Source organism: Ylistrum balloti, unplaced genomic scaffold (genome assembly GCF_031769215.1).
Source record: "Ylistrum balloti isolate Yb309-2 unplaced genomic scaffold, AGI_CSIRO_Ybal_v1 Utg371136, whole genome shotgun sequence".
In the NCBI taxonomy this organism is placed as follows: domain Eukaryota; kingdom Metazoa; phylum Mollusca; class Bivalvia; order Pectinida; family Pectinidae; genus Ylistrum; species Ylistrum balloti.
This window is the reverse complement of record NW_026782623.1, coordinates 204,762-227,421: the sequence shown is the minus strand read 5'-3', so window position 1 is coordinate 227,421 and position 22,660 is coordinate 204,762. Positions and strand designations below refer to the sequence as shown.

Genomic DNA, 22,660 nt, shown 5'->3' with positions numbered 1-22,660 from the left:
AACTCTGAAATTGTATTATAAAGGGGCTATTCACTTGTGTGTCTTTGTACAATTACTTCAAAATACCTGGTGCTTTGAAAGTTGAAATAGTATAAGTCATTTCGTCATTAAGTTCAATTTGCCTTTCTGATAATTAAATGTCATGACTTTATTTTTTTCTTTGCAAACTTCCTGTGTAATATATAGAGAAGAAGAGCTGTATCAACAGGATTTGGTCTTTTTCTCTCTAGCTTCCAGACACAAATATATTGGTTTGGTTTCATTTCTATTTACATGTATTTAACTTTCTGCTATGTTCTTTTGTTGTTAAAGTCTTTTTTTGTTTTCTCAGTGTATTTAAAATAAACTGCCATGTTTTAACACAGAATTAAAACTCAATAGAGTGTTAAGCCCTCACTATCCCCCCTAAGTTCAACATAAAATTGAAAACCAAACTGTTCATTGAAATTCAAAACTTCTGCCGTTTCCACATTATTCAATTGAAGACTATTTGAATACCTGGATTGGTTGCTGGTATCTAGGTAGTTTGAGGTGTGGAGATGAATGAATGCCTATGATAATATAGAACGGCGTGACACTCCCCCTACCTGTCCAAGGGAAGTCAATTGTCCTACCTGTCTGGTAGCTTGTGTCTGGTGGGGAATGGTGTCAGATACATTATAGCCATCTGACTATTCTAAGATTTAGGTACAAGAGTACCAGTCTAGTTCGCCTAGCTGATGCCAGAATTGCAGTGTATTTAACACAATTGGAACTGATATCCAGTATTTTTTCAGAGCTTAGACTACATCGACCACACAATGACGGTTGAGTCATTGTCGCCCTCTCCCTGTTTCTGTGTTACTATTATGGCTACTACATCAAAAAGAATTTTCACATATTCCAAAGAATTGGGTCACATCAAATTTGAAATGAATTTTTGTAGAAAGCAATATCAATGAAATTAGCTACATGAAAAATTTCCAATGAAAGATAGATTGAAAACATATCAGATTCTGAAAACCTGTTCAAATTCACAGGTAATTGCACTCATAACAAAAACATTATGATGCCATTCAAAGTTGTGTATCCGGGCAAGTAAACATGGGTTTAAATATGGCGGCAAAGTATTGGCTGACTGAAGAACCCTTTGATCAGCTTTTTGAATGACAGCATGGTGCTTCTTATTCAGCTTGCTAATCAATGATCTCTTCCACCCAGCGTTAGGCACCATGTCAACTTACCCACAGCCTTTTATAGGATGTGCTTTTCAAAATATCATTAGATTTAAATGTTATTGATTTTTCATTGGTAATTTGACTTGAAAAGAATAACTTTATTCTGTTAGCATATTTGCATGAAAAGAATCTTGCTGGTCAGGTGATACTTCAACTTTCTAAATGTGGTATTTTCTAAGATCAAGTAGAGTAAGAAGCTTGATTCTTTCTTTAAAGAAAAGGTGAGGTGGAAACTAGTGTTTTCTTTACTACAACTTAGGAAGAGTTTGTTTGGAGTTTACACCTTCACGACCATAGAGGTTTTACATGTTCTATTTTACGATGCAACAGATATAGAAGGTTGTTACTGATTTGGTAGTATTTCTGGATTCAACCTCTGATTTGTGTTGTTTAAGAACTAGAATACAGGAAGCTGTGGTTTGTATTCTTATTTAAAATAACTAGCAATAAAAAGGGTTTTTTTTCGCAGGACATTGTGGTTTGTATTGTTAAATGACTAGCAATAAAAGGTGTATACAAAGATTGTTTAATAAAGTTTTCTAGATATGTAAATTGTTCAAATCTCAACTAACATCACACTTTTCACTTGAAGACGGACCGGTAAATTATGATCTTTCCACATTTCTACGTCGTTTAGAAGTGGATATATTTCAAATGTAACTTCCAAATTCCTTTCGTTAAAAGGTTACTTTAAAAACAGATTATTTTTTTAGGAATTAGACAAACCAAGGTATTGCTTAAGGGGAAACTAAAGATTTTGGAGGGAAATGAAATACCGGTATAGTAATTAGGGTGACTTGACAGTAATTCTTGGAAGCCTGGGTTTGTATGTACTCTCAGGACTGTTAAAGAAACCATGTAGGTACCTGCAGCTTGTCACTGAGAACTTTTGTAACTTATACAAGATAAACACTTCTAAATAAAGCTGCACGGTGAGATTAAAGATTTTGCAATCCTCTTAAGATGATGTCCCCCATAGGACGCGGGATTAGGCATAAGGCTATCTTAGACTATTAGAAGTTTACCTATTGATAAGAAAGACCAGTAGCGTTTTTCCCAGCTACTTGACCCGAGATATAAAGGAGGGGTACCAAAGATTAATTCTAAAGGTCAACCAGCTAAATTATCTGTCTCGGGGTGGGACTAAAGAGTTACCTGACCATAATGTTACCTTCATTGTGATAGAAAATATGATAAAGACATCTAGTTAATATGTAGTGTTGTCAAAAATTATAGATGAGTTTAGAAACATGAAACCTTGAATAGCAATGTTTGTGAATCAATGGATGTCTTCAGCTAGTACACCACAATTTCATATTCTTGAGATGCCTTAGTAACTTTAAATCTGAACAAGAATAAGCTTTTATTTGTACATTCCCTAGTCAATTGTTATTCAGGATATTCTAGAAAGATATTCATTAGGGAAAATGAAACTTAAAACTGTTATGTATACAGCTTTTATGTAGATACTGAGGCAGGTCTAATTTTTACAAAGTTATTAGTTCCTTCTTATGAAATTAGAAACCTGGTTATGAAAGAGTCATTTAATTGTTATATGTTGCCCTTTATCTGGTTTGTAGATACAGGGGCTGGTCAGATTTCTACAAAGTTATTTGTTCCTATTTTATTGACAAAGACAAGATTAAAGCATGTTTACATTACAAGACATAAAGGTGCAAAAATAATTAAGCTGTGTGTAGAGAAAAGTGGTCTGAAGTGTAGGTTTTGTGGCTTTATGATAAAGGTCAAATGTCTATGGTTCTTTAAGCTCTGAGAAAACTTTGGTTTAACACAGAAACTGTTACGTAAACAGAGGAGGAAATGATCATTATGTGTAACAACCTAACAGTGGTCACAAACAAATTGGACAGCTTCAAGGACATACCTGGTAGAGCTTGTTATGTAGTGGGATTAAGGTGACCCCTTATTAGGATGTTGAATCAGGGGATTAAGCTGACCTCTACTTGGGGCTTAGCCTCTCACTGTAGGGCTGCATACAAAAGGTACTTCCTGTCAAATACAGCTCCCCTTTTATAAAACTTTGATTTGTTTAACCAAGGTGACAAATGATAGAAAGGTTAATCATATCCAATAGATTTCTCAAACACAGACATCAGTCTACTGTGTGTGTACTTGGCTATCAAGGGAAGTTTGGGATTCAAGACCACATTTATTTCTGATTTACTGTTGTGTAATTCGCACAAGTTATTCTCATTTCTTTTTTTTTTTTTTTTCTTTTTTTTTTTCCCCCAAAATGCCAATTATTATTAAGATGAAGCAGGACTTCGTCAGGAAGCATCCTGATGAATATGTACATCAGTTTGTCACAGTATGATCTTCATACAGTTGAACGGATGTCTTAAAGGTTAAAAAATCACAGTAAATCTTCACATGAACAGGAAACAAGATCTTCAAAACTGTTAAAACACATTAAACTTCAATGCCTTTAATGATATTTTGTAGTATGCAGTAGCTGCCTAAGGCAAAATTTACTACAAAGGGATGAGATGGAGGGGGAGGGATGTCTATTTGACAGTAACAAGGACACTGTGTCATTATTCTGCACAGGGTCAGCCAGCACTTACATATCAATTGCATGCAATATGCATAAGGTTACAAGGTACTTGATAAAAGGCGAGAGGCATGAAATATTGTCAGCACTATATCAGTAGTAAATACAACTTTCTCTGACATCTGGGTCAGTAACAAGATCAAAAATTAGCTCCTGATTTTTCAACAATAAATGGCTATTAAAGGGGACAGACTGGTCATTTCCTGTAAGATCTCTAGGTGGTCATAAGTCTTGACTTGATGCCACCTATGTTTGCTTGTGTAAGATAAAAGTTCGTAGACATACATTTATGTTGTCTGGGTCGTAATTGCCACCCCCTCCCAGTAACACTTGTGTCATCGTAAAGGACTTGTTAACAGTTCCTGTCACATTGTAAACTGATAGTCACCTATCAGCCCTGGACAGCTTGGAAATGGACACTGTCTTCGTACCTTTCTCAAATGATGACGATTGTATAGTGACATTAGTCGGGGGGACTAAACTGTCAACATTACAAGAGTACAGCCATTGATTGTCCTTCATTACTCACTTAGTGAAGGGTTTGATGTTACAACCTTTACCTGTAGGTGTACAGTATACCAATATTGTAAATCTGTAATCTCTACAGACAAGATCACTGCCATGATCAAAGATCAGTGTCAACTTCGACTTCATTTGTAAGAAACAAAAATCACAAATCCAACATTAAGCTATCTGAATATATCTGTACTCAGGATAAATCTTCTTATAACTTGATATTGTTACAACCCTGAACACTAACAATTTAATCAGTGATGACACAATAACACATTATCAGTGGGTTTATCATTTACCTGCCATAAAGTTCATTTATGTCCTCAGACATTTCTACACTTCCTTGAACTTTTTTAAACATTACTGGTAGTTGTGAGGTCCATTTTATACTTTGATATTCGTTCTCAATGTCACGCGTGTGAAAAAAACTAAATCATATCAGTTTTTTTTTCAAAGGTAAATTTCAAGTGAAGGGAACTTGATTATGTGTCAGTGGCTGCCTTTTACCAAAGAGATTACATCAAATGTTGCTGTGCAGAATATTATTGCACATGCCTATAGTGATATACCTATGACATGTTTCTGTATGTTAACTTGACAAGGTCTTGTGAAATAAAGTAGTACAAGGCAGTCGTGATTGGTTCTGATTATGAATTCATGGAACAAGGTTGATTTTCTTCAGATGAGAAGTCGTTCGATGTCATATACAGCAGTGATGTATTTCTCTGCTGTAAGCTCCCAGTTCCTGCCGAGTGGTTGTGATTTGTCTGGATCAATACCACAAACAGCATGAATTACACCACCAGTACATCATAAAACACTTAATATAGCATTTAGGATCTTTCAAGCTGTTGCCAGGCTTAAGTTGTGTTCAATTTACATGTTCTTTCAAAAAAAAATTTGCAGCTGTTTCAGAAATTTGATCTGCATCCAAGTGTTTTACATGTGTTTCATATTTCAATTGTCATATACCCGATACCTAGATAGACTGTAATTGTTCAGGTCTCATCTTGAACATAGAACAATACAAATTAGATTATTAGAAATGATGGATTCATAATGGTTTAGAAATTATGGACTTTAATCATGCTTACAGCTCTTAAATCTTTTGGCAATAACAAAATTTAATCAATTTTTTTGAAAAAGAAAAAAAAACCGCTTTGGCTATATTTGGGATATAGGGATTTTTCTGTCACAGAAATGATCAAGAACTTTTCATTTTCCCATGCTGACTATTCTATAGAGACGATTGACTTAAATGTCAGTTAGCAAGGTTGAATAAATGTTTTGAGATATCAATGTTCAGTATCCCTTTCAATGTATACATCATGGTGATTGAGACTTTCAGAAATCTGAATTCCCTGGTACTGCCAAGAAAATTTTCATGCTAACAAGACATCCCTGTGACAACCATAACACGGCATAGAGCACATCTCACATAGAAACGGCAATTGTTTTTCCGTCAAACTTTATGTCATCATCATTTGAAAAAATGGTCTCCTTATTTGCTTAAAGAAAAAAGTGTGCCCTTAGCAACCTTTGCTAAATGGATTTCTGGTCTAGATATAGCACAAATAGATAAATTTAGCAATCCTTATTTGCTTAAAGGAAAAAAATGTGTCTTTAGCAACCTTAGCTTAAAGTATTTCTTGTCCAAAGTTAGCACAAATGGATTAGAAGTGATGGATTAGGAAGAATGAATAAATAATGAAATGAAAGTGACCCATTTTCAATGGAATTTGTCAGAACTGATGGTATTTCTAGCATCATGTAGCTCGTGTTGATCAGGAACAGACATTTCTGTATCAAGGTATACCTATTGGTTTTACTGTAAACATGTGTACAAGTTACACGGCACCAGGTGTTATATTGTCATTCCATAGGCCCTCCAGACAAACTAATGACTGATTTATAGAGCTGTCATCAATAACTCAACTGGTCTGTGAACTTTCAGTTCTTACAGTAATGTTCTACTAAAGACACCTTCTGTTTACTGAAATACACAACAAATTAGAGCATAATAATGATATGTTATAGACCTATTGTTTATAGTGTACACAGCTCAGGAATCTGTGGCCACATATTATTGTAATGTACAGATATTAGCAAAAGCTTTTTTCTTAGTGCATTGACATTTTGTATAAGAATTTTAAAGGTTGTATGAAAGATACAAAAGTGAATAACACTTTGATACAAATTTAAAATTTTACACTTTAGATTCAAACAATAAATTTAACTGAATCATACAAATGTTTCATCTTTCTGGATCTCATCATTGATTTTAAGGGCCTGCACATGGCAAATTTTGAAATCTCTGTCGAAGAAAAATCAAAATGAATATCTAGATATTTATACAGTTTAATGCATTGCTTATATTTCAGCTATAATAATTCAATAGGTTATCACAGTAAGATATTACTACTGTCGATTGCAAATGTTTAAAAACGATATCGCCATTATCTGAATTTTTGGGTATCTCCTGGTAAGCATATATCCTACAATGTTTTGCAGTGTTATGGGGTGTTTATTTTTAAAACGATACTGACCGTATCCAAACAAAATTAAGAATCCAAGGAATATAAGGTCTAAAACCTCCACTGGAATGTGTACTAAGTATGTATATTGAAAATCTAAACCTTAATTGCTTTCTGTAAAGTGATAAAAGGGTTGTTATAGATCACCATAATTATTTCATTTTGGGATGTCCCTTGTCAGTCATATAGATAAGAAAATGAGTTTGATTTGATAATTATAAGTATTTAGCATGTGCTTTCTTAGATGGTTTTCTATAGAGTGAAATTAAGGATTTCTTCTCATAATGCTTTTCTTCCTTTACAGGTTTATCAACAGAAACTTCCAGAAATGAAGAAAGCCAGAAGTTTAATTGGGCATTTTGAAGAAATAACCTGATTCAAGGAAAGAAAAGACCAAGCAAACAATAGTGAATGCTGGCAGAGATGCCTTGTGTGAACCTTCATGGGAATCAACCTAGTGTTGTGACAAGTGAGGTTATCAACATGTTATGAAAATATTCCCCGCCAGAAGAGAGAAAAAAAGCAACCTGTCTGTATATAAATAGTGTTGTCCCAAAGTCAATTGATCTGGATTGGTATAATATTTTTACCACAGATTGGAAAATTATTTGTAAAGTTGTTTTTTCTTCCATCTTTAACAACTTGATTTAAAAGATTTCGGCCAAATTGTTGGTCAGTAAAGGTGATACGTGGAATTATTTGTGGAAATATGTGTCGGACGATAATCATGAAGGATGAGTTTTTCAAGTACATGGTAATTTCTGTTCCTTCACATCCTACATTCCAGCACTGATGAACGATATGTAAGATAGAAATTAACTCTTGCTGTTCAAACTTACCCAACAAGTGTTCGACCGCTTCATCAGATGGTTCAGAACCATGTACTGGGACTTAATACTGAGGTAGCAGTTCTGATTTAGAAAAGATGTGACCCTGCCCAAAATGGACATCAGATTCCAAAGGCTACATCCATTCTTCATGTAAAGATGGGACAGGAAACAATAATTGAGTGGGATACTTCTACTTAACACATTCAAGATTATATTGTGTAATTGATATTCTGAAGGATATAAATTACTGAAGAAAATATCATCAGTAACATCAGGTGAGCTTTTCCTTTCTCAGTTTTCTGTTTAATAAAAAAACTATCATTAAAAAACTAGTAAATATTAAGTAAAATTAAGACAGAACACAGCAGCTGTTTGGTTTCTGTTGGATTTAAAATGCATAAATTTTTGGTGGTTAGGGGCATATTGGGGGGTGTCATCATGTTACAGATGTGCTGTCCCACCATGCTCCTTTGATCAACAGATTCCTATCTAAAATAGTAGAAATATATGGTTATATAAGAATGTCAGTAGGAATGTTAACTTATGTAACTCATAATTTTTCTCCATTATGTCTATTAGTGCAGCATATAAGTTGTGTTTTTTGAGGGCTATTTTTTGGGGATTGTAATAACACAATCTTGTAGACAAATCATGCATATGATTGTAGACACTCGATGGGTTTTGTGACGATGTTTGGTAGCAATTAAACAGCTGTTTCATCTTCCCATATAAAACCAGCCTTGTAATGATAATCTGACTTCTGTGCAATTAATGTATCAACTTTTTTTTTGTGAGCACCAATTAGACCTTATTGGGTCATCAGAGCAAAGTGACCCCCAGTGGATGTAAAGGGCCACACTTAGGTGTGTTTATTGGCACCAGATGGAGGAACAGTTGTTTTAGGGAGTATGTAGTGATTCAGTATGAGCAGCTGATCATCCTGGTCTATGGAATTAGACTGTGACTGCCTAGTGGCCCTTGTTGTCTGAAGTTAGGTTAGGTGACTGTCTAGTGGTCATGGTTGTCTGAAGGCAGGCTCTGTGACTGCCTAGTGGCCCTTGTTGTCTGAAGTTAGGTTAGGTGACTGTCTAGTGGTCATGGTTGTCTGAAGGCAGGCTCTGTGACTGCCTAGTGGCCCTGGTTGTCTGAAGTTAGGTTAGGTGACTGTCTAGTGGTCATGGTTGTCTGAAGGCTGGCTCTGTGACTGTCTAGTAGTCATGGTTGTCAGAAGGTAGGCTCTGTGACTGTCTAGTAGTCATTGTTGTTAGAAGGTAGGCTCTGTGATTGCCTAGTGGTCATGGATGTCTGAAGGCAGGCTCTCTGACTGCCAAGTGGTCATAGTTGTATGGAGTTAGGTTATGTGACTGTCTAGTGGTCATGGTTGTCTGAAGTGAGGCTCTGTGACTGCCTAGTGGTCATAGTTGTCTGGAGTTAGGTTATGTGACTGTCTAGTGGTCATGGTTGTCTGAAGGCTGGCTCTGTGACTGTCTAGTGTTCATGGTTGTCAGAAGGTAGGCTCTGTGACTGTCTAGTGGGTGTCCATTCACATAATAACTGCTGTTTGAACATGAACATCCAGTTTCATTATAAAACTGGTGATAACATCAGAAATTTATAAACATAGTAAAGCTGGAAGTCTAAACTTAATACAGCTCCAGTTTTGGACTTGCTTTTGGATTTGTGAACAACAAGAAATCAATTGTTATATTGAGGACCAATTGACACAATTTCTTGTGATATCATTCATCTGGTAATCCCTTTATAATGTGAAAAAATTAGTGGACAAATGGTGGCAGTACAACTACATCTTATTGTCTACTTCATGCTTGTATTTTATCTTACATTTATGAAATGAGGGGTTATGATAACTCAAGTCTTTGCTGTCCTGGTTGTGTCCTTGGACAAAGTACTCTAATTGCTCTGAATGACACGAGATGGGGCCCCAATATTTTGCTCATTGAGGTAACTGCCAGCTTCTGCATGGAGACCCTACCTCAAAATGATCCTTGGTGTTGACAAGGTGATAAACCCATCCAAAGAAAAGAGATAAAAGAAAAAAATTAAAAACAAAGCAATAATTTGACAAAGAAAATTTAATTCTTCCTGGCATCCTAAATTAACCAGGTTGGAGTTTTGGAATTTTCTTAGGTGAATTATGGTAATGAAGAAAGGATACAGAAATTTGGTATGTGGTGCACAAAGATCATCTTGATGGCGTGTGTAGAGAAACAATAGTCTTGTCATTATCAATGAGAGTGAGCTCCATGTTACATCTGGATAGATAGGAATCTGTCTGGCCTAAATCCAGTTACATAATGTCTTGTGTGAGTGTGTCAGCAACAAGATCTTATGATTTTTCTACGTAACTGGTCCGAGGTGTGACAAATTAACAATACTGAACATTTGGTTTAATTCATTGTATTTATAAGATAATAAACTTTGTGTCCAGTTGTTGACCAAAGTAATGGTCAGCAGCACCCTATTCCCCCACCTTTCAAAGATAAAGACCACAATTTATATATGGGCTGAAAAATGAAAGTATTAAGAGTTAATTCCAGTACCGGAGGCTAATAAAGGTATGAGCCTCCTTTAATCTGTTTGATCTCCTAATGTAGACAAGCATTAGCTGGTCTCAGCTGACCGTTCAATTTCATTTAATACCTTCAGTATTTTCTTTTAAAGTGGTAGACATATCTTTTGGATTGTTAACTCCTAGTACTAAATTGATATATATGACAAAACTAATAGAGAGATTATTAGTAATCTGATGGCAATAAAAAGTAGTTTAAATGGACAGTTTTTTAATCTGGTGCTTTTTTACTTGACATGGTCCTTTGTTGTCACTACTTTGTATGAAACAAATTTCACATTAAAAGAGCACCTGCTTGTTCAAAAAGCTTCAGAAATCTTCTGTATGGCATAGCATGTTGATACATAGACTAGTAAATTGGGGAGTAGAAGACATGTTTTAACATTGTTGTGACTGCAGTGGAATTAGGGTCAATTATCAGGCAGGTCAGCCATGGAACACTAACCTGTAACACTGTTAGATGAACTTGTCAAAACATGATGTTTTTGTTTCACGTTCAGATAATATTTAGATATATCAGGGGATATGTTTACACTCCAATTGATATGGAATACCTGATGTTATCTAGCATAATCTCGGTTAACTTCTGCTTGTCTTGTAAGCTTGGTATATAGTCCAGATTTATCCTTCTATACTATGTAGTAAGACTTACTGTTAATTCACTGATGTATAGTAGGTCAGTAGCATGTAAAATCAAGCATGTAGAGAGATGCTGCAGACTGACATCATGAAATCCATCTGTCCTGTGGATCTGCTTGGGTATTGCATTATGTTCTAGCAAAGTCTGTTACTAGCATTTGACTTCAGAAAATTACTCTTGTCATCAATCTTTTGATACTTAGCAATATAACCTGTATTCAAACAACCTGTATTCAAAGATAGTAATACCATATTTGGCAAGGAAATTTGTAATTGTACGAAGGATTGTTTTGTATAAAAACTAGGTCACTGTAACCTTTATTTGAAAGTTGTTTCCCTATTTATTGAACCACTGAAACATAGCTCACTTGAAATTATCTTGTTTTATTTAAGTGTTCAAATATCTAGTTTTTAACCATTATAGATGATCCCACAATATTTTTGTCTTGTTAAGAATTTAAGTGGCAATTGTTTGCTTGTATTCTCGGTATATATCTCATCACATCCACCCAACATCTTATAGTTGTAAAGGTGTTTGATGTAGATGTAGATGTTATTAGCAATTACTCTTATATAAGGTGTTTTCTATGTGTTGTAACAGTAAAGACTTCTTCTGTGTTAGAGTTGTCTAAACATAGGAATTGTTCCATCCATTTATATATTGTAAGCTATTTGGAGACCTTATTTGATAGACAATTTGCATTTAAGATGATTATTTTCTCAAAGTCCTCATTAATAGTGACATATGACTTTGAATATGTAAATTAAGTAGATTTCAATTAGAAAGCACACTAAAAAATATATATGAGTAGGTTTTCTGTGATACCCTTCTTAACCCAACTTGTATTTTCATTCTATTTGTAAAAAAGTAAAAAGTTGTGTGGCAAAGTTTTACCCATGTCTTAATTACACATTCTGGTAGGAGCAGGATATAAAGTTAAAAAAGACAGTTAAGTTATCGGCTGATTCTAGCTAGATTACGATAGCTCTTACAGATTTCAATTCTCTCTTACAGATTTAGAATATGATGAAGTGTTTTTAAAAAAAACTTGAATTAAAAAGAGATTGTATCAGGTTTTGTACAATAAAATGTTTGTTGATTTGCCTACTATAACAATATCGTTGATCTCTAGTTGACCTCAGATCACACTGGTGTTGTTAGTATTTACACATATTACTGCCCAGTGGGTGTGTATAAGATTCCAGGCATTCCTAAGTAGTACATGTCGCTTGTACCAAAATTACCTATTTCTGTGTATTTACTGAAACATTTACAAAATTGAGTTATTTAAATGTGAAAAGTCCATAGATGATGTCATGTGATCAATGTATATGATGTTCTTGAAATAAATCAAGAAGTAGAGAAAAAGTTAGGTACCCTGGGGACTGTTTGAAATCTGATGTAATGTAATTAAAGCTAAGCACTGACACTACCTTGACACAAACATGTTATCTGCAAAAGAAACAGCAATTTCCACTTAAATATTTTAAAAGCAACGTTCATATAGAATTCCTTGTAAGATATATATTAGTGAAAAACACCTCAATGACAAACCTGCCCATGGCAATAATTTTGTGAACCAAACATTTCATTTGCAAAGATTGTCACCATTCAGTCATGCAAAACAAATCCCATCAATAAATAACAGTAATATTACAGAATCTCTATGGTTCTTATTATTGTAGTATTGTTCAGAAACTGAGAATCGACGTAGAGGGATGAAGTTCATTTTCCGGATGTCCTGTTCAGCTTTTATTTGAACCTGTCATTGTTCAGAAAAGCAACCATCATTTTAATTATAATGGCATATGTTGAAAGTGCCTGATTATAAAATTGTAGATCTGTCGGAAAGAAATAGTTGAAAGGCCAAACACTCCAAGCAATTGGTATAAGACTTCAGTGCATATGATATTATACTTTAAACTAACTCCCAAGTATATTCAGGTATTGATTTTAAATCCTCTTTCAATCGTTCATTCTCATGCAATACAGAAATAAGTTGTTGTTTTCAGGCTTATAACAATATTCAATTTTATACGTGTATAAATTTGCATCAGACTATCATGACTTGAGATGTAGGTACTCTCAAACAATTAGAAGTTTTCCTAGCTGGAGGTGACGTATCACATTCTCCAATGGTTAATAATACCATGCTTTACTGAGACCATGGATTGGCATTTACATTGTAAATGTAGTACTTCTACTTTCTCTTTATTTGATTGAATTCAAATTGCAATTCTTCAGGTGTGGAATGCGAAGTAGTGATACAATCTGGGCTTATCATCAGTCTGTGATACATGAAGCATTGTACTCCTTCTTCACAACCTAATCAGGTGTAAACACTGTCTTCGGCTATTAGGCTATCTCATTTGTACTGGTCAGTGTCCAGTGGTCACTTCCCATTGTCATACTGATGGTTTGTCCAGACATCTGACCTGTGCTTTGTGTAAATATATTGATCCAGATCAGTTACAAAGTCTTGATTATAAAGTCATTGTGCAGGTGTAATGTGTCATTCTATAGATATTTGACTTATATCTCACCAGTGCTGGTCATCTTTGACTTTGGAAAGTTAGTGTTTAGTCAGCATTATAGTATAAGTGCCAATGAAGTACTTTTTTATGACTTAGGCAGTTCAGCTGTCATCTTTGTTTATACCTTTCATCTATATATATATAATGATAAATGTAACGATACAGTGAAAGCGCTAGTGCAAAATGTAACGATACAGTGAAAGCGCTAGTGCAAAATGTGACGTCTTTCTTCTTTTGTCAAAAATCATTTTTATTTATAATTTACTCGCATCTCGTCAAATCAAGTTTTTTCTATATATATATATATATATACTATATCATCTAAAGACAATCATTCTGTACTCTAGGTGTCCTCAGTCAACTGACCAAATTGTGCCCTGTGTTCTGGAACAACTGACCAATTTATGCTCTGATGTCCTCAGTCAACTGACTAATTTATGCCCTGTTTGTCCTTGAACAACTGACCAATTTATGTCTTAGTTTCCTCAGACAACTAACCAATTTGAATCTGTTTGTCCTTGAACAACTGACAAATTTATATCCTGGTGTCCTCAGTCAACTAACCAATGTTTGCCCTGTTTGTCTTTGAACAACTGACAAATTTATATCCTGGTGTCCTCAGTCAACTGGTGTCCTCAGTCAACTAACCAATGTTGCTTTGTTTGTCCTTGAACAACTGACAAATTTATATCCTGGTGTCCTCAGTCAACTAACCAATGTTGCTTTGTTTGTCCTTGAACAACTGACAAATTTATATCCTGGTGTCCTCAGTCAACTAACCAATGTTTGCCCTGTTTGTCTTTGAACAACTGACAAATTTATATCCTGGTGTCCTCAGTCCACTAACCAATGTTGCCTTGTTTGTCCTTGGTCAACTGACTGATTTACGCCCTGGTTATATCTTTTGGCAATTGTTCTGTACCTCTTATCTTTGTTAAGAGTGCATCTTACCAACAAAAATTTCAGATATGCTGATCAATGCTACCAGGTCATTTTGTCCCCTTTTCATCTTTTGGCTTCAGACCACCAACCTTGACCCTAATTATCTGCAGTTCTTTGAATTGTTGTGTTTGTGTGGCTTATTATAGTCTTTACCAATTAATGTACGAACATACTAGTACTACTGCCGTATGGTTTAGGTTCGGCAATGCAAGGCCAAAATGACCACTACACATTTAGAAGTCACTGTGATGGTTGGTCAAGTGTCAGGTGGACAGGAGCCAGATAAGTAATGGTCACGTCAACCTGTACTTCGCCTTGGTCTTCATTATCTAGACTACTGCCCAGTCGGTCATCCTTACCTTATCTAGTGTAAATGTGCCAAATTTGTATATTTATTGGATTCATTTTGAAATGTTAGTATTATTTGTAACATGTATATTAACAACTGTGCAGGTAGATAATTAAAGTACCAAGTCTGTAAATAACTACACTATAGAAATTTAAGTGTGTAGTCGTTTATAAGGCCATTGTGGGAAGAATGACTAATTATACTACTAGACTAATGTAGATAGCTTTAATTATTATTTAAGTTGATACATGCATAAAAAGACCTCATTACAGTGTTGGCATGTGTAACTTTGCAGTTATCAGCTACAGACTGGGTGTCTATAGTGTAATAATGCCTTTGTATTTCATCACAAGTTTATATCATGTGGACAAGCTTGACCTTTACGTACTCTAGACTTGTTGCATCAGAATAAAGTCAATAGAAACAAAAGCTGTTCAAGTCTACAGATACCTCCAGTTCTGGGGAAATCTTCCTCAAGGTCTTTATATGTACCGCCAGGGTGAAATGCCTACAGATACCTCCAGTTCTGAGGAAATCTTCCTCAAGGTCTATAAACATACAGCCAGGGTGAAATGTCTACAGATACCTCCAGTTCTGAGGAAATCTTCCTCAAGGTCTATAAACATACAGCCAGGGTGAAATGTCTACAGATATCTCCAGTTCTGAGGAAATCTTCCTCAAGGTCTATAAACATACAGCCAGGGTGAAATGTCTACAGATATCTCCAGTTCTCAGGAAATCTTCCTCAAGGTCTATAAACATACAGCCAGGGTAAAATGTCTACAGATATCTCCAGTTTTGGGGAAATCTTCCTCAAGGCCTATAAACATACAGCCAGGGTGAAATGTCTACAGATACCTCCAGTTCTCAGAAAATCTTCCTCAAGGTCTATAAACATACAGCCAGGGTGAAATGTCTACAGATACAGATATCTCCAGTTTTGGGGAAATCTTCCTCAAGGTCTATAAACATACAGCCAGGGTGAAATGTCTACAGATACCTCCAGTTCTGAGGAAATCTTCCTCAAGGTCTATAAACATACAGCCAGGGTGAAAAGTATTCTGGTTGACAAAAGGCAGTCCAACTGCAATGAACAATTTGAAAATGATGATAGTATAATTTTACTCTGTTTGTTTAGGACTGATGTCATGTCACTTTTGTTGTTTAGTTAGATTTCCTGTTGTGTGACAGTGTGTCATGTTAATCAAATGGCTTGTTCTTTTTGTTGTATGTCATTGGGAGAAGTGGGGGCAGGTTTCACTGGTTTGGGATGGGGCATTTTGGCTTCATTTTGAGTTAAAAATTGTTGTAATGAGAAGAAAACTTTCAAAAGTAAATTGCAACTTTTAGGCATTTGACTTCAATATGAAATAATTTCATTATCAGCCCCAAAAAGCCATAAAAAAAACCCTGATGTCACTTGGATACAGGCAAAGTAACATCCACAACAGATGAAATCACCAATAATCTGAACAGGTGAATTGATGCATCATGATACCTTTCCTATAGCTTGTGTATCATAAGTATTAGAAAGTTGTGCATTCATGTGTTGTTATCATGCCTTGCTGTTTAGCAAACCTTGTGCACAAATAGGCTTGCCAGTAGATATTGTGTAAACCAAACAGTTCCAAAATATCATTTCTACACAGGGTCCTAGTTGTTAGAGTTCTATATTTACATTTTTGTGACCTAGTTGGAGCAGAAACTGACCATGTGTTTATGTATACACGTGCTATACCTATAAAGTGAATAGAAGCTGAAGCCCTATATATTTTATACATTACATTGCTCTCCTTCTGTGTACCACCAGTTATCTTGAACTACCTGGCTAGAGGTGAAACAGCCGTTCAGAAAGCTTGTGTAGTATTATAGAGGTACTATTAACACTTCACAAGTTTAGTGCCAATCTCCCATCTGGTCATTGGCATAAGTGTTTTGTTGCTTTTTATACAGAACAATAAATAAAACCTTCAAAAATAATACTACTGTAGATCATCATCATGTTAATATATATATTCACTTATCCTAGAAAATTTGAAGATATATTATAAAGGCATTTTGTCACCATTCCCCTGCCAAATTATCAGTGGATGTCTTGTGTTGATGGTATGACTATAGAACAACTGTAATTAGATGTTTTTGTGACAATAACCATCCTGATACCTAGTTCAGGTTTTGAGTGGCTTATAGAGAATATGGCTTTGACCCTTGTTCCACTGCAAGACATTACAGTAATAACTCTCTTATAAGTCAAAACATTACAAGAGGTAGTTTTGGTGAAAGAACCATAAATGCATGATGATTAACTTTCGTCATCAAAACATTATCAAATTAAATGCATCTCTTGTTGTTTCACTGTAAAACGCCTTGTACAGAACATGGCAAACTGGGGATGTGGGGAACCAGTCTAGAATTGGCAATAGATAGTGTTGACAGTTGGGTGTATAGGGAATTATTTGATTATTTGCTCTTCAACAACTTCATAATCATTCCTGATAATTATTGAGTGCTACTTAACATTGTGTAGGCATTTTGTTTTATGCTTGAAATTTGGAAAGAAAAAATACAATTGTTCATGATAATTGATCTCTGATCATTCAAATACTGGTGAAAGTTTGTATGGAATATTGACATATTGATATTTTGTAGGCCTCAGTAGCTTATGTTTTTGTCCAATGTTTACATCCTTACAAAGGGGGAGTGAATGTCTGTCTACCAATACCATTCACCTCCTATATGAAGGTCGTTTACTCTGGTGTGTTATTGGTTGCTTATCCTTGAACTTCACATGCCTCTTAGTCCGATTCAGGTTTCTGTTTGGGGTCCCTGGACTTTAAAAGAGGAGTATTATGTTTATAGCCGTTGTCTAGCATTACATTGGTGACCTTGAGGTTCGGTGGTTAACCTCGACTGCCCTCCCACTATCAAACACACATTGGAGGATGTGATGTCGAACATCAGCCTTTAGCAAAATAAACAAATATCACTTATCATTGAACATGTCAGAGTAATTGTCCCCAACATTGAGAGAAAATATGCTATCTTTGTATGATTAAGGCAGTGTGTCTTCATTCATCATTAGGGCCTTGGGTTTAGGATGAGCTGCTGTTGACCTCCTGGATGATATGGCATGCTGTGGGATAGATGTAAAGCATATATATGACAATAACCTGCTTACTCATGTGTATACGTTTATAATTGATGTGGTTGAGTTACAAAGCTATTAAAAAACTCCATTTGATATACATGCTTGTTGGTACAATGTTATGAGAACAACCAGACTGGATTTCTGACATTTGTAACAATATTGGTAGAGCATTGGTTTTGCTGATTGGGAATTAAAAAAAAATACAATCACCATTTTATATTCTTAATCTTTATATATTGGAGTGTTTGTTTTATGGCTTTGAAATTTTGATTTTGTACCTAGATTCACTTAGATGTTTTTGACAGACAAGAAAAATTTATTTTGTTTTCAAAAACATGCAATGCATTAATATTTTAAAGAAGGAATTGGGTTGTCTGTTGAAGTACTTCATTGATAATTTAAAAAAAAACATACCTCATATGTGTTCCTGTTATTTTGGGGTGTTGCAGATTTACATCAAAAGTAGGGCACTCTGACCTTCATTTTCATCTTTGACCTATATCAAAGCAAAGTTTGTCCACGCTGTATCTCCTACACTTCTTGGGTACTTACACTGCCTTCATGGCGTATAATTTCACTTTTAGTGTGGACTGTCATTAGCTGAATACTCCTGTTCTATCAGATCTACCTTTACATGAGGAGATGAGGTGTTATTGAGAGAAAGGCACTTGTCAGTCAACAGTTGTACTAATTGTAACACATTGATATACATTGTTGTATACTGGGTGTTTACTTCCTAAACTGATCTGATATTGCCATATATGGACATTGTGTGTCTCCAGATGTACTTTATGAACCATATATAAGATAGTGATGTTTCAGTTTGTTAACTTTGTTTCATTTCAACATTAACACTTTGTTTTATATATTGTGGGAAAATTGATTGATACTAGTAGTGTAAGAAAGACTGTAGGCTAGTAATTTAAGAAAGACTGTAGGCTATCTAGAAATTTTAGTCACAGATTCAAGAAGAATCCATAGATTATCCTGCATATTGTCTACATGATAAAGTCACACTGATATTGAAATATAGTAGATTTCAGGAATATTTTTGTTTGAAATACAATAAAAGATTGCTTGTTCTCTTCAGTTGTCGGTTTTAAATGGTATATTTGAAATGAATTATCATGTCTTATATTTGGAATGGTATTCTGTGCTGGACAAATCATGTGTCATATCGGTACAGGATGTCACACCTGTAATCAACCTGCTATACCAGTGTGATCTAAAGCAGCACAAATGATCTCTTTTGTTCCTTACTCAAACAGGCTAGTGAATGCCTACAATGAAATGGAACACATACAACATAAAAATTGTACACCTACAATTTCCTCTACCATGTATTCTAGTGTACCTGTAATTATGAACCTTCATTCACTTCTGAAACTAGTGCAACATGTCACTGTTTGCCCTCTGTCTGTCAGTGAGACTGGTAATAGAGAAATGTCAATACCACTCTGCTAGGTTTGTGTGGCCACAGTACCTACAAGTGTACTAGGACCACAGGTAATTGGTAAGGTGATCCACACAGATCACAGCAACCAAGTGCAGGTTAATATGAATAAGTCATGGAGAAAATCATGACATACTGATAAGTGAATAGGTAGTGATAAAATATAATTAGCTCTTCACACTAGCTGCATTTGTATGGTGACACCGTTGTTAGTTATTCTAAGCCTGTAGCCTTCATTGTGAAGTCACGACACTAGGATGTCTTTGCACCCGTTTGATGGTGTCTTCCCTCCCCCACCACCTCCTAGGGGGCAGGTACACAACCACTTATCCTATGGCCCTTGACAGGTCATACTATAGGTGTACTATAATTGACAGGTCAGTTACTTGTACATGACTGATCTGAACAAGTTCAACATCAAGCTTTTGACAGAATATTGTCCATAGAGAAACACATGGAAAAATATTCCCAAAACTTACCCCTAAGTTGCAAGGTCATTGTATTTATGCTGTCATCATTCCAGGGGGTGGAAGGAAAGATATATATACAGATTTGGTTGATATTTATCCCATTTTACCCAAAAGTACATTAACATCAAGTTCTTCACCCTATTGTTTTAAACTGGTCATAGGCCAAGGTTAAAAAACCAAAGGTCACTTTCGACAATTAACTTCAGCAAATTCATCAAACAATGATACTACTATGCATGGGAGCAGGAGGCATTCATGTCTTATAGACAATTTTTGACTGTCACCATTTAGAAAATAATTTAAAGAATGGTTAGATTAGACAGGTGTCAGAATTCAGTTTATAATAGATATGGAACAACATAGAAAATATCGTTATGTCACATGAAGTGTGAATACAGTGTGTAATGCTTGTTATATGTATTGGACAAGGAATTTATCCTCTTAAACTTCTTATGATAATAAATTGATATAAAATAATTCATTGTGGCTCTGCATATTCCAGACAGGAAGCAGAAAATACAAATTTTATTAGTAAATTATTCAGAAACTATGATCAACTTTGCCAAGAAAGTGTCAAATACATCATCTACTGCTGATGTTTAGTGTTTGATGGCACTGCTGGATCTTGATACATTCCTGGCTGACCAATACAGTAATAAGGATTGTTTTCTAAATGTATTATGCATGTCTGTCATAACCACAATTTATGAGTATACTTGGCAATGAGTATAGACATTAATGTTTTATGCTAATGAGATCAGATAAAAAATTTACATCAAGCTCTCATTAACTACAGTGGTTATCTGCTTCAAGGCTATTTTCTTTCCAAGGACTGTGATGCATCCTAAATTACTAGATCAGAATGTGTTGCGGACATTTGGGGGTACAAGTGTATATACCACCCACAGTGATTGTCTAGATAAGTAAGAAAAATGATGCATTTGTACCCACACTTGGTGTCCATCCTTGGTTTTCCAAACTGACCACATTCACATGCCTAGATACTTTGTCGCCCCCACACCAATTATTACGATTAATCTCAACACAATTCATCTGTATTGCTATGCAATTATTCTATGCAGAAGTTAAAATGTGTTTTGTGGCCAGATAGCTGTTTTAGAGAAGTAGCATTAGTGGGTTTGAATATCTGTTCCATTGTTCCTTTGGTACAGGTCTTGAGAACTTTTGTTGTATTCATCATATTTCTTAAAAAGTTTTGTTCAGGTATCGTGGAGAAAAGGATCCTGTAGTTTTAGTACAATAACCTCAAGTGCTCACTTTAGCTTTGTTCAATTTCAATTGCTTATTTGTGATAGATTTTTGGGGCTAATTGATAACAGTGCCATAGACTGATCTCCAAGTTCTGTTTGATACAGTACGACAACATTTATTTTGTGCTCAAAATTTTATTAATGTGTCAGTCGAGATGTCCTTTTCATTTCTATTTGTCATTTACAGAAGCCTCAGGAAAGAATACAGAATGTATAATGGAGAAAGTTATAAATGACAGTAATACTGCATGCATTTATTAAACTGGACAATAATCTTGTTGAATGTTTTTTCATTATTAATGAATTATAGTGTGTCTGTGTTGAGATCCAGACAGTATCAAATTAATACTAAATGAATGGTGATCAGCTGAACATTAATGGTGGACGTTGCTCAACTGCCTGTATTATTAGTGGATGGTGGAACAAAAGATGATTTTACTTTTTAATGTATTAGTGCTGTTGACCACTCCAATGCTAAAAGCTATAGGAGATTGAGATGCTTTCTTGGAGATATCAAACATGGATTGTTGTTGTCGTTGGGCCTGAACACTTTATGAAGAAAGGAGTTGTGAAGAAGTTGAGAGTTCAGGTCGCCTCGCTTGCCGTGGCTAGTGGGAATTACCTTTTAGCCAAGCGGTACAGTGTCTGGCTAGAGACTGAAGGGTCGCTAGTTCAAACAATGTGGTGTCTTTTATTTCTCCTTCCTATTGCGGCATGACTAGAATATGTCTGATAGAAGAAAAAAAGTTCAACTTCTTAATGACACAGTACTCAATATTGATATTTTGTAAGCACATGAATCAGTGATACTACAGGTTCAGTTCAGGGGTATAGCCATGAAAATTCAGATAGATCCTCATCATATTGTTGGGCCAGATGATAAGCTGCTTGATTTGCTTAGAATTGCTGGTTTCATATCCTGGTCCATATCCATCTTTTGTTTGTTAAAGTAAAATCCTGTACTGATAAAGTTTCAAAAATGAAATATTAAAACCACTGATTAATGTATGTAAGAATAGCTTGAAGTTAGTGTGTATTTTACTGCTATTGGGTGTATGGTTTGACTGAAGCGTGATGGAATGAAGCGAGTCAAATATCTTTAGTCCTAAGCCAACAGTAATATTGAAATGTTTTGAAAAGTCTATTTGTTTAAAATATCTGCCTGTGTAAATGTTGTTTATAGATTTTAAAATATTTTATGATTCATCTGAGCAAACTTTGTAAGTGAAGATTTAGACAAAGATTACTGTATAGGTCATGTGTCGTTAGAAACGTGACTGTAGTAGTGGTAGTGAATGTGGGACATGTTAAATATATTGAGACAGGTACTGTATATATAACACATGGCATTCCTATATAATCTGTCAAATGTATATACCTGAGCTGTTTTAACACCTATGATATGAATGAACAACTCTCACAAAGTTTACTCACATATGTATATGTTGAGCTACATGCCAAGTTCTTGAGACAAAGTTTGATCCAATTCTAAGATAGGACTTCACAGACAGCCAGAAAAAATATTGACTATCAAGGCATTTTGTTTGTTGATTTTGTCAGGTCATTTTCATTTATTGATCTTTTGGTAAGGAAATTA

The 22,660-nt window shown here is 35.1% G+C and overlaps 1 long non-coding RNA gene across 2 annotated transcripts in view; it reads left to right on the top strand.

Annotated features, from left to right (window-relative positions):
* Window positions 1–7,404: 7,404 nt before the first annotated feature.
* LOC132561011 (uncharacterized) overlaps window positions 7,405–22,660 on the top strand; it is a 31,293-nt gene continuing 16,037 nt past the window's right edge. For both annotated transcript variants that reach the window (XR_009554677.1, XR_009554678.1), the window contains exon 1: window positions 7,405–7,941. This is a non-coding gene — a long non-coding RNA (uncharacterized LOC132561011). The remainder of the gene's footprint in view (window positions 7,942–22,660) is intronic.